Raw genomic sequence first — 10,917 nt, forward strand, 5'->3', positions numbered from 1 at the left:
GAGGAAGCCGGAGGAGGCCCGGGAGAGGAGGAGAGAGCCAGCTTAGCAGCGAGAGGAAGACTTTCCCACTGTTTGGTGATTTCCTAGCATGCCTCATGTCTCTGAAAGATGACATTTGGTTCAGACCAAGGGACAAGAGCAGGCTTGGCACTGCGGGGTGTCTCGGCACCTACATGGCCCGGCACATGCCGACCCGCTGAGCAAGGTGGGTCAGTCTTACCCAAAGTGATATGCAAATTGGCCATGAATCAGGCAAATGGGTCCCTGCTGGCTCCAGTACATAAAACTCTTACAAGGATAAATAAGTCAGGGACACACCGTTACCTGATTTACAGTCGTGTTTCCCCACAGCAGTAGGGAACCCTTCCTCCCAGGCACAATCCTGTACAAACCCGAAGTGCACTGGAACCTCACCTGGTTAAGTCGTTACTAGCCGGCCCTCCTGCTCTCAGGGCCCCCGGGGGGTGGTGTCCAGAGTCTCACCGAGATGTGTGGTTTACAGCTCTGGGAGGAATTTGGCTGCCCAGGTTGGAGGAATGATAGATGTGCCGACCAGGCCAGCGGCAGGCCTGGGGAGTGTGCGCCTTTCGATGCATGTTGCACTTGCAAAGCAGTTGACAGCCACCAAGCTCTCCTGCAGGCCCTTAGCATGGCCCCTCAGTATAGGCTGGGATGCGGGGGCTCAGGAGGTCACTCTGTGGGGGCGTAGGACATGTAAAATTAGAAGGGACACAAAATGCAAAACAAGGAGAAACACAAATGGACAGCAAACCTGAAAAAATATTTAGCCTCACCAGGAATCACTTAAATACATTTAAAACCAAAAGATCATGTTTTACCTATAAAATTGAGAAAAATTATTTGTAATAGAAAATTACTAGTGTGGACAACAAAAAAGACACACTTATAAACTGTTGACAGGGGCATAAATTTGTATTCGATAGTGGGACTCAAAAACCAACGTCCATGTACTTTGGTGGGTTATTCCACATCTTGTCACTTAGCTGAAGAAAAATACCAGCAATATCCAGAATGATTTAGGTACAAGGATATTCATGCAGTGTTATTTGCAATGGCAAAATACTGGAAACAGCCTAAATGTTCCAGAATAGAAAATTAGTCAAATTAATCATGGTAACTGCATGTGATGGAATATCAAACAGCAATTTTAAAAATGATATTTTTGAAAGTACTATTTTTGGATCACACGGAAAAATACTAATAAAAAGTAAGCTACAGTAGGATCCCAATTTTGTTGATAAACAGGTAGATAGAGATACATCTATTTCTCGTGTATATGTAATGTTTACATATTATACATCCTGATATCCATAAAGAGGGAGAGAGAGAAACAGACAGAGACAGAGAGAGAGACAGGTGGAGAAGAACAGAGGCTGAGAGACGAGTAGGAAAGAACAAAGCGTGGGCTGGTAGCAATGGCCTGAAGTCTTTCTGGCCACGTGGTGGCAGGTTGGAAAATGTTCTTACCACCTTCATGGAAACCATCTGAGCTTAGGAACAAGCCCAAAGTAAATGGATGGGGCTTTGAATTGTTGTTTAAAATGATGGTCTGGGCCTGGTCCAAATGGCTTATGAATGATTTGTACATTGATCTATATTTATCTGTCCTAAATCAGAGGGTTTCAGACACGGTCCGGGTCTTAGAGATCCTCGGTGGATGTGTGGGGTTCTCAGTCACCTTAAGATCCCGTCACACCACAGCGAGGAAGGGTGGCGTATTTTCAGGGTTTCAGCAGTGCAGCAGATATCCTGTGTTCTTGTGAGGAGGCTACAGAGGTGAACCTGAACCTGGACTCTCTCAGGTTTTATACGAAATTATATCAGCACTGTAATGCAGGTTGTCGGACCAGCAGCCCTGCAGCAGGTTAGATATGTCTTTGAATAATGAGAGAATTGAGAGATGAATTAAATGACACTGATCAAAGGACATTTGCTTGGTATGCAAAAATTCAAAACAATATATCTCTTAAGAAAAAGTAATAAAATAATAAAGAAGCTTGTCAACCACCTTCCTCTGTCTTTCCTTTCCTATGTGAAAGACATAGGAGCCAGGCCTACACTTCCTCCGCCACACCAGTTGGCCTGTCCTCCCGTTTGACCTTTCAGGACCTGCGCAGAAAGTGTGGGTCTGGCCCCAAAGGCCATTGTGTAAAGAGGGGAGTGAGGATGATATGTAAACACAGCTCACAAAACATGCACACCGTAGGACCCAGCAAGTCCACTCCCAGGTGTAGCCAACAGAAATGCTTACCTGTGTTCACCAAAAGACACACCCTGGGCTGCTCCTAGCAGCACCGTTTGTAAGACTCCAAACTGGAAGCTCTGCAAAGGTGCATCAGCGGAATGGATAAGTGTATTGTGTACATTCATGCCACTAGTCAGCAGTGAGACTGAACAACCTAGAACCATGGGCAACAATACTATGTTGAGCAGAAGAAGAAGGCAAACACCAATAATATGTGCTGTAGGATTTTACTTATAAAATGTAAAAAAGAAAAAACAGGCTAAAGTTATCTACACTATGAAAAGTTCACCTTTGAGGCTGTTAAGGCCTAGAAGGGGGCCTGAGGAGGGCTTCGGGGCACTGGGAACATCCACCTGGTTGATTTGGGTGACAGCTAAATAGGTGTGTCCAGTTTTTGAAAAATTCATAGAGCTCTACACATGTGATGTTGCAGCTTTCTGTATGTATATTATACTTCAATAGAAAGGTTTTAAAAAAACTATCTTAGTGTCTGGAACACAGTGATATTACTTATTAACACCGTTACTGTAAAGCTCTTACTTACTGGTAAAGCCGTGTGTCTGAGTCTGGGCTCTCAGGGGGAAATGGAGGAGGGGTGAGACAGGAGAAGAAAGAGGGGCAAGAAGCAGAGGGGTGGACAGACCCTGAAGGTGCCATGAGCCCAGCTTGCTGGTGTCCAGGGCCTGGGGTGACCCCCTGCCCCTGAGTGAGGGTGAGGTCTGTGACTTGCTTCTAACCAATAGAATATGATAAAGATGGCGGCATGTATGCGATTATGTCACGTGAGATGACAGCACCATCTTGCAGGAGACCCTCTCTCCCCGGCTGGCTGTGAGGAAGCAATTGCTGTGTTGGGAAACCCCATGTGGCCAGTAACTGCAGCGTCCTCCAGCTGAAGTGCTCAGTCTACACTTGCAGAGAATGGGAGGCTGAAGCAACCACATCAGCAGGGAAGTGGAGGCTTCCCCAGCCCGGCCTTCAGATGAGAATGTGGCCTGACCTCCCCAGCCTTGTGGGACTGAGAGCAGAGGATCCAGCTAAGCTCTGCCTGGATTCCTGAACTATAGAAACTCTGGGATAATAATTGTATTGTTTGAAGCTGCTAAGTTTGTATTAATTTGTCACACAGACAGATAACTATCTAAGGGAGAAGGCCACACAGGCATGCACATGGTGGGTACAAATTATGATGATATGAATTGAAATTTTGCCCCTAGATGTCAAAGTATTCACATTTAAAATGGCTCGGCAATCTGGAATCTGCTCCCACAGTGGCTGACTGTCCATCCTCCAGCGGGGTGAAGCCTGGGGTCAGCCACCACTGAGGGTGTCAGGTCAGACCTGGGTTTGGATCCTAGCTCTGCCACCGTTTGACTTTAAGCAAGTTTCTTAACTCTTCCAAGTCTCAGTTTCCTACGATTAATGGGGATGATAATGTTTGCCTGGCACAAGGCACACGGAAAAGACTACTTTTCTTCCTTCCTTACAAAATGACACGTTACTGCATTCAGAAACAGAGGGATCAGAGTGAGAGGCATTCTGTGCCCACCTGGAGCAGGAGAATGAAATTAAAACCACCACAAAAAGATGTGGAGTGAGATTCCCTTCAGTTTAAGGCATTGGACATCCCTCAGTGAGAGGCCCCCACACTGGGGCATCCACCCTGAAACTGTGGCACACGCTCATGCACACACACACACACACACACACACACACATATCTGCAATCAACTGTACCAACTCACACACACAGATCAATGCACCGGGGCAAGAGAGAAGGGAACACAGGGCAGTTTGCCAAAGGTAGGAATCTGTGTGGGCTGTTGAGCTGTATTTTTGGTCCAATAAATCAATCTACCTTGAAAGGGCTCCTCCAACTTCACGACTGTAATTGGAGCTACTTCCTCGGGGGCTGTTTGTTACGTCCAAGGTCAGGAGACAGGCACTGTTTTTCAGCGGTTTGCACGATCCCTCCGCACCTGCCTCTGGGAAAAGCTCTGCAATATCTGGAGAATCAGCTAAAAATGAGTCTTTCTGCAGGCTGTTGAAAAGTTGGGAGAAATGCCATTGGCTTAACCTTTGATTTCTCTCCTTGTTGGATTTCCAAAACTCACTTCAGCATTCTCTCTAGGATGCCTCTCCTAAAGCCAGTATCTATCTGCATTAATTTGCTGTTTGTTGAGCCTCGCTGTAGCAAGAGGCACCGGCCCAAAAAGGAACCAGATAATAATAACAGCTGCTGTTTATTGAGCTCTGATTCCGTGCTGGGCTTTGCACCAATCAAGAATTTCACATGCGTTACTTCATTTAAACCTGCAACAAACCTGGGAGCTGATTACAATGAGTCTCTGTTCCTACAGATGACACAAGCACAATGAGGTTAAATAGTTTGCCTAAGGTCACGGGGCTGGTAGTTGACACAGACAAGATTTGAACTGAGGCCAGGTGCGGTGGCTCACGCCTGTAATCCTAGCATTCTGGGAGGCCGAGGTGGGTGGATCACTGGAGGTCAGGAGTTCGAGACCAGCCTGAGCAAGAGCGAGACTCCACCCTCCCCCTCCCACCCCCTCCGCCCCCCGCTGTCTGTCTCTACTAAAAATAGAAAGAAATTATCTGGCCAACTAAAAATATATATAGAAAAAAAATTAGCCGGGCATGGTGGCGCATGCCTGTAGTCCCAGCTACTCAGGAGGCTGAGGCAGGAGGATCACTTAAACCCAGAAGTTTGAGGTTGCTGTGAGCTAGGCTGATGCCGCAGCACTCACTCTAGCCCTGGCAACAGAGTGAGACTCTATCTCACAAAAAAAAAAAAAAAAAAAAAAAACCCTGAACTTATGTACCCCCATGATGAGCTGAAATAAAAAAAAAAAAAAGATTTGAACTGAGGTCTTTTGGATGTCAAAATTCACGTACGTTCTAAGCCAGAAGCTACACTCTGGATCCACCTAGGAGATCATTGGTTGTGTGGTCGTCAAGTCGTCAAGTCCCACTGATCGTTGACCGCCCTCCGTGTGGGGCCATACAGGAATGTGAAACAACGGTTTCTCCTCTCAAAGCATTGACAGCTAGAGGGGGAAGACGAAGACATTCGTAGAAGGATTACTCACAGCCCCAGGGCCGTGGGAACCTGTACGAGCACACTGGTGGAATTTGATGGACAGACAAGCTGCCTGTGAACTCACAGGGTCAGGAAATACTTCGTACAGCAGAGAGGGTGGCGTTAGAATGAGATCAAGGGTGGGTTAGACCTGATGAGCAAAAGGACGAGGAGGGCATTCGGGTTCTTCAGGCGCCGCGTGGCAAAGGCGGGAGGTGGGGCAGGCAGAGAGCGCAGGAGCCACAGCCGGATGGGATGAGGACTCGTGACGCGCAGTGGCAGGTGTGAGGCTGGGCGAGAGGGTCACGCTCCTGAGAGCCCTATGCCTGGCTGAAGGTGGCCTTTGTTCTACAGCCAGCGCAGAGCTTGCTGGAGAAGATGGCGGGGATTTTACACGTCGAGGATGCCCAGTCCCCTAACTTGTTTAACTGGCCACATTCGCTGTGTTGGCGGAGGCCAAGAGGCAAACCCTCGGGCTGCCCCCTCGTCACCTCCCCTGGCTCCCTCCCAGGGGCCCAGATGAGCTGTTGAGAGGTGGAAGTGAGTTAAGCATGGGAGCTTGTCCCCAGGAGACTAGACCCAGATCTTTAGACCTTCGCGCCCCACTGTCGGCCCTGCCAGAAGCTCAACGTAGGCGCCCCAACAGAGCTCAGCATGGCTCCTGCTCATCTCTGTAAAGGAGCCTTGTCACTAGCAGCCTCTTACTCACCTTGGCCAAAAGACACACACAAGACTCTAGCTGTGGAGCCCGGATCTGAGCAGCTTAGTCGGCAGGTAGCCCCTGCTTTTTGTTAGAGATGTTTTTAACACCTTACAGGTAATGTCCCCTACAGCAGCCCAGACACTTCACCTGCTTTGGGGCTGTGTGGAGACCTGCATTTCAAAAAAGGATCGAGGCCAGATGGGAAGCCAGAGACTCATGTGCAAGCTGTAGAAACTGGAGCAGCCCATATTTGGAGTGGGGAAGACGTTTAATAATAGTACACAAACTTCCCTGGAAACGGCCAGCCTAAAGAGGAGCTGGTTATTAGGAGGAAAAACCAACACTGTTTTTATAATAACCCTCCTCAGTCTATAATGAGAAAACCTCTCTTCTGTGTAGAGCAGCCTCCTGATGTGAGTCACCCCCCGACCCGGCTTCCCACCGCTGCCCCTCAGCCCAGGAAGCAGGAGCACAATGAAGCAGTCAGGTGTAAATTATAGGAGCCGGGCAGGGCAGGAAGCAAGGTGAGTTATAATAGCAGAGCAAATTAATTTCACATAAGTGGGATTAGCAGTTAAATATATAGCAGTCCCACTGCTAACCCTGTCTGGAATGCTGAGTGTCTGTCCCCTGCCAGGGCACAGAAAAAGCTCATGGCTGAGCAGGAATCAGGTCGTACCACGGTCACCTGCCCACTGTTAGGGATATCTCCCCTGCAAATATAAGGCAGAAACACTCTTATATTAGAAAAGGCATTCCTAGCTGGGAAAAGGGGATGGTAGGTGGGGAAAAGCTGCTTACCACGAATGGCTCGGTCACCTTTCATAGTGGCTGTGATGCCCTGTGAGACAACTGTGCCCTAAGAGCAGCCCAAACAGTGGCGGAGGTGTCGCCCGGGATTTGGGGTGAATTGGGGGCAATGAATTCTAAGGAGGGATCCATCAGGCACTTCCATTCCAGGCTGAGTTCATGCTGGTTTTATTTTTAAATTGTTTGTTTGTAATTGTTTATTTGTTTTAAATTGTCATAAAGCTCTTGTTGGTTTGGGCTTTTTAAAGCTTCTGTCCCTCTCACAGTTTTCAAGTGACCCCTGTTGAGGTGAGTGGAGTCCTGGGTTTCCTGGGACCTCGCAGGTGGGCAGGGGTCGGGGGAGGTAGACCCAGTGAGCCAGGTGCAGGCAGCTGGGTTCTTGATCCGCAAAGTGGGGTCAGTCATACTGCATAGCATTGTGAGGACCAAGTTAAATTGCCAAAAGCAAAAAGGCCATAATCAGAGTTCTTACATGCTGACCATAGGTATGTAAATAAATAGCAACTGTTTCTTCCCCTCCAGTCTTCCTGTAAACAATGGAGCCAGATAAGACAATCAGTGGTGGGCACTATCCAAAGGAGACCATACTCAAAATCTTCCTAAGGTGGGGAGAACTGCCTGCCTAAGGGAGGGAAATTCTCAGCAAGGACCTCCAGAGATGCTTCCTGAAGCTGATTCTCACTCTCCAAATTTGCTCAGACTCTTGAGCTAGGTCAAGGTAGATCTGCAACCAAAAGCTGCAGAGTGGTGGGGGCGCACTGTGAGTCCTTAAACCAGGGGTTCCTAAACTTTTGTGACTGTGCCCACTGGAGTGGGGCCAAACTACATCAATGTCCCACATATTTCTCTTCTCTCCCGAGTTTGGTAATTGTGGGGGTGGGGCTTAGGGGAAGGAGGTGGGAATCACAGAGGAATCAAATGGACATGCTGCGCTGCCCCTGTGGAATATGCACTATGCATGATTCCTATTTATGTTAAAGGAGGAGAACCTGCCATTGTGCACTCAAATTTATATTATAAATGAATGCCCTGTGATCTCAAAATAACCCTACTAATTTTATTATGCTAACCTTGATTGTAAGACGCATGTTATTAAAACAGCACAATTCCACAGGCAAGCAAGCCACCAGTGAAGTGTCCCTACATAATAGGGTGACCAACTGTGCCAATTTGCTCAGGATGGTCCAAGTTTGAGTATTGAAAGTTCTACATGCTGGCAAACCCTGAAGTCCTGGGCAACTGGGATGATTTGTCACCCTACCATACAAACTGTCAGGGAATTATGTAGATATCTCCTTTAGCAATAGGGATATATGAGTGATTATTGGACTATAATTCATTTACATACAGTGCCTAGATATTGGACAATGTTATAGGCCCCAAATTCTCGTGAAGTAAATACTCATTAGTACCTACTCTAGGACAAACCAAAACACTCATCAGACTAAAGGGATAATGAGGGCACAAAACCAACAGTAATTTATAAATAAAAAGTATGAATAACAGCAAGTGAAAACCACAATAGCTCAAAACAACTGCTGAAGAGTTAACTAAAAAGTCTGCTTCCAAAAACTGGAGGAATTCTGCCTGTGTAAAGTATAGTGTAGAGTAACAAATTGGAGCCCTCAATGAACCCCGAAGACACTAAATTTAGTTTATGAATACCAAATTTTTGTGGGTTGCTGGAAAGTAGCCTTTAACTGTATGTAAGAAGGGAAATCCACTCAGCGTGGGTGGTCACCGTAGGACCCGTGGGAGAGACTCGCGTTCTTGGGTCAGTGCATAGCGACCAGAACGGCACTCAGTCCCCACCAGGTGTTAAGCGCAACACTTTGAAGGTCACTGCTTTAGCCCATTTAGTAAATAAGAAAACTGAGGCCCAGGGAAGTTAATCACTTTTCCAAGGCGACCTTTGTCATGGATCTCCCAAGAAAGATTTTCTGGGGGTTACAGAGGTGTCTTAGGGAAGCAGATATTTGGTCTGTCCTATTCAGTCACTCCCTCCAGACACATCTGAAATCGTGAAAGAGGATTAATGCTGTTGGCTTCTGCTAGGGCCTGCTGTGGGCTGAATTGCGTCCCCCCAAAAGGCATATTGAAGTTCTAACCCTTGGTACCTGTCAATGTGACCTTATTGGGAAATAGGGTCTTTGCACATATAATCAAGTTCAGATGAGGTCCTGAGGGTGGACCCTAATCCAATGTAACACGACTGGTGTCCTTACAAGATGAGGGAAATTGGGACACACACACACACACACACAAACACACACACACAGCACCGTGTGAACACACGGACCCAGAGGGAAGAGGCCACATGGAGACAGAGGCAGAGGCTGGAGAGCTGCTGCTGCAAGCCAAGGACACTGGGGGTGACCAGAGCTGGAAGAGGCAAGGAAAGACCCTCCCCCAGAGGTTCCAGAGAGAGTGTGGCCCTACTAACACTTTGATTTTGGTCCTCTGGCCTCCAGAACTGTGAGAGAATAAATTTAAGCCACCCAGTTCCTGGTACTTTGTCACAACAGCCCAAGGAAAGGAATACAGGGCCTCTAAGCAGCTCCCGGTCCCCAGGGCTGGGTACCCCCCTCTCACACTCTCTGCAGCTGGTTGGGAGCAAGAGGCTTGGAAAAGGGGGTGATCTTCCTCTGTGTCTCTTCACTGTGTCTTTCCCGTCCCTGCCATAGCAGCATCGGAGAGCACACGGCTTGGGCATGAGGAGCTGGCGAGATATCAGAGCCCGAGTAGTGCACCAGGAGGGCGGGGGAGCCTGGCTGCCATCCCCCACCCACCCTCAGAGGGTGCCGGGAAGATGAGCGCTTGTTTCGGGTCAAGTGCTTCCAGCAGGGCCACTTGACATTTTCCTGGCCACACATCATTTGGCAAGGGCAGGAGTATTGATGAGCCATCCTGCCCTTTCCTGTGTTTTTCTGGGATAAAGCAAAGAGCTCATTAGATTACAGAGGAAGAGGCCCGCCTCTGCAGAGACTGAGCGGGCTCTACCTTTAACATTTCTTATAGATGCAACATATAGACTTGGAGTTTGAGGCCAGCTTGGGCAATATAGCGAGACCCCGTCTCTAAAAATATTTTGAAAAAAGGAAACACCAAAATGTTAACCTATCCAGGGTAGAATTATAATGGGTATTTCATTTTACTTTTGTTTATCTCTCCTCTAATATTGCTACAATCAACAAGAAGGAAGATGTAATAAAAACTAGCAAAAGAAAAAAATTGCCCATGGTTACAGCTTTTGAGCACAAATTTTGTCAATATTTTGATGCCTAATAGATAAATAAAAATACTGAAAGAGAAAGATGTAATAGCATAGCTACATATAATTTATAACATTAAACTTTTCTTACAGCAGAAAGGAATAAAAAGGGATTTTTCCAGTGAAACACTTTTTCTCTGGTTTTGATCACCTGTGTTTACAATACTGAGGTTTCACTTAACAACCTACCAAGCGTTTCCCCATGTTGTTCAAAACCCTTCCATTCATAATAATCTCAATATTTAATAAGTGCACAATAGTCCATTAAGCACATAAACCTTCATTTATTTAAACAGTCCCTATAATTGGACATCTTAATTTTAGATTTAGAATTTTTAATTAGGAATTTTATGTTTTACATCTAGGATCAAAATTTAGAGAGACAGGCGATTTATAAGTTGTATTATCTCTATCCCACTGGTTTATTTTGATAAATGAGCAATAATTTACTTTGTAACTCTTCATGGTACACATACATTATTTATGTCTTATTACAGTGTCCTCTCCTTTTCTTTCAATTTCAATTTTTTTTAATTACAATTTTTTAAATGTCTCCAACATTTTGTTTCCCAGGACCCGATTTGATTTGCCCTCATGGAATGGCAACTTCCCTGCTGCTGAAGCTGGGAGAGGGTTTGCAGAAATCCGTTTGGGGCCCAGACTCTCGTAACACGCCTGGCCCATAAAGTTCGCTGCACCTGGCCAAGGGAGGGGGGCGGGTGGTTTATCGCCTCCCCATCTGCCTGCTAACACTCACAGCGTGGAAATCAG

Source organism: Lemur catta, chromosome 14 (assembly GCF_020740605.2).
Source record: "Lemur catta isolate mLemCat1 chromosome 14, mLemCat1.pri, whole genome shotgun sequence".
NCBI lineage: Eukaryota > Metazoa > Chordata > Mammalia > Primates > Lemuridae > Lemur > Lemur catta.